At 38.1% G+C, this 2,743-nt stretch overlaps 1 pseudogene; it reads left to right on the top strand.

Annotated features, from left to right (window-relative positions):
- Window positions 1–257: 257 nt before the first annotated feature.
- Window positions 258–647, top strand: LOC124965372 (28S ribosomal protein S17, mitochondrial-like; annotated as a pseudogene).
- The last annotated feature ends 2,096 nt before the right edge of the window (window positions 648–2,743 follow it).

The raw sequence follows: 2,743 nt of genomic DNA, 5'->3' as shown, positions 1-2,743 counted from the left end.
AGCAGGAGTCAGGACAGAAGAAAAACATTTCTGGTACAAAAAAACATCAAGGAAAAGAGAAGCAAATCTTAAAAAAACAATAGATTTGGTTTTGGGGTTTTTTCTTTTTTTCTTTCTTTTTGTGTGTGTGTTGTGTTTTGTTTTTTGTTTTTTTTGTTTAGTTTTGGTTTTTGTTTTTTGATGTGGGGGAGTGGGCTGAGGATTAACCAAATCAAATGGGGTTGCACAATTTGACCAGAGGGGACCAAAGCCACATAATGTCACTAGCTCATTAATCCATCCATGCCAAATGAATTGTGAGGAAGATGATTGGGACAGCAACGCAAAAATAAACTGCTGAAGTGAGTGACCAGGTTTGCTCTGGATCCCTATTTATTCAACTATTTTAATCAGTGAAAACCCTTCTTTGCTCACAATGCCCTTCAACTTTCCACAGTGAAGTATATTGTGCCTCTCAAGGCTTTGCCTATTCCACAGACAAAGCATGTGAAACATGAACTGGCTGAGATTGTTCTCAGAGTTGGAAAAGTCATGGATCCAGTGACTGCAGGAAAACGCCATGCAGAAACAACTTATCTGGAGAGTCCAGTCAGTTTGTAAACCTAATCCAAAAGCTGGAAGAACTCAGTATCTCTTCAACACATTGAAGGAGGAGCAGAGGAGCCAAAGGGAAAGATTTACGTTTTTGCTTTATGGAAAAAGAAAATTTTCTAAGTTTCATCACAAACTGTGTCCTATTTCTCTGTGGTATTTATGAAATAGCTAAAAGTAAATGGAGTAAAGGGCTTATTATAATTTTTCATAAAGATTTATGATTCTGTTTTTCACATTTTCTTTTCAGTAACACACTTTATATTACACTTAGTATGCCTACCAATCTGCTGCATTATTTTGTAATCTTACTGTTTCAGAAAGTGTATTAGAGGTTTTTTTTTTTTCTTTTCTTCCTTATTTGAAAGAATTTTGAATTATCTGAGAATTTTATTGGAGGAGAATAAAATATTTTATATAAAAATGTAAGTCCACATTAAGTGACTATTTTTGATGGTCTACATTCAAAATAAATTAAAATTTTTTTCTCTGACTTCACCAGTTCCAAAGGGAAATCATTAAAATGTTTGTGGTCAAAATTTTTTAGATTAAGCTGTATTAATAGAATATTGAATGTGGAAAATAATATTTTTAAATTCAGGGGAAAAAAAATCAAATGGCATGAACCTCAAATGAGAAATAGAAGAGGTGACACATACTTGATTTAAAATAGGTACTATAGCCAGCATGGTGACACACAATAACAACTATACCAGCTACTCCAGAGACTGAAGCAGGAGGGTCACGTGGGCCCAGGAGTTCAGACTGGACAAGGTAGTGAGTCCTCATTGCAAAAGGAAACTAAAAAGAAAGACAGAGATAATGTAGGGCTAAGACTATACTCAGAGGTAGAGTGCACGCTTAGCCTGCACAAAGTCCTGGGTTAAATTCCAGCATGGGGTAGGGGGAGACGGGAGAGGTAGTGAGTGGGAAAGTAGGGTAGAAAGGGAGGCAGAGAGGGAGAGAGGGAGGGAGGGAGAGAGAAACAGAGAGAAAGAGAGAGAGAGACAGACAGACAGACAGACTGAAAAGGACTGTAGAGTAAGAATGAAAATTATAGCTACCAGTTTATGGTATTATTAGATGATATTTAGGAAAACTCAGTGAAAGAAACCATGTCAAGTAACACAAGGTGGGGATAATTTCTACAGGTCTTTTCCAGTTAGGAAATCTTTTCAGAGGTTTATATTAAAGCCTCTTCTTTCACCAAGACATATCTTTCCAGTCCGGCAGGGCAATCAAATTGCTTACCTGAATAATGAACCACATATTTCTAGCAAAAGAGTGAGACACTGCTCTTTTGAAAATGTAGGCCCGGGGCTGGGGAGATAGCTCAGTCGGTAGAGTGCTTGCCTTGCAAGCACAAGGCCCTGGGTTCCATCCCCAGCACCCCCCCCCAAAAAAATATGTAGGCCCAAGGGATATGGGAACAAAAGTTACACAACTTAATAACAATGCCTTGACATATACTACACCACCTGCCTAAGTGGCCCTTGAGAACATTTCCACCAGCTCTGAGGACTCTCCTCTCAGTACACAGCCCATTCTACACAGACCTGCCATCTTGGTCTTCCTAAAGCACCTAGTTCATGAAACAAATGTTTTTGCACACTTGTTGGTCAAGCCTTCCAAGTTCTTTAGAACAGAGTCAAGTGTCCCCTTCCCAACTTGCTCCTTTTGCTCCTTCTGAAGTATCTTCATGAATAGAAGAACTCTATTCAGAACAGGCCACTGTCACCCCAGCCCTCTCACCATAGTTCACCCATAACAGTTCTCTGCTCCAGCCATGTCACCCACCTCACTCTCCCCCAGCTCTCCACATTTCATATGCTGTTTGTTTCTTTTTTATTTATTTTCCTCCATTTCTCTTAACCCCAAAGGATCCATTCTACTGCAATTTTCTTTGCCTTCAATGAACTCTTCAGTTAGATTGATCTTTTCTTTTTTCGGAATTCCTACAATTTCATCAGCTGTAGTACTTTATTTTTTCTGACATTAATTAAAGATCTCATCATACCACTGCTATAATATTTTGTGTTTTGAAGGTTTAACCGCCTAGTGTGCACTGTTTTGTATATTTTAAATATAAAAATAACATTGGCATTTGATTAAAAAGGCACATGGCAGGAAGATATAAAATGAAAATTTAAAT

This window comes from Sciurus carolinensis, chromosome 15 (assembly GCF_902686445.1).
Source record: "Sciurus carolinensis chromosome 15, mSciCar1.2, whole genome shotgun sequence".
Taxonomy (NCBI): domain Eukaryota; kingdom Metazoa; phylum Chordata; class Mammalia; order Rodentia; family Sciuridae; genus Sciurus; species Sciurus carolinensis.
This window is presented reverse-complemented; position numbering and strand designations above follow the sequence as displayed.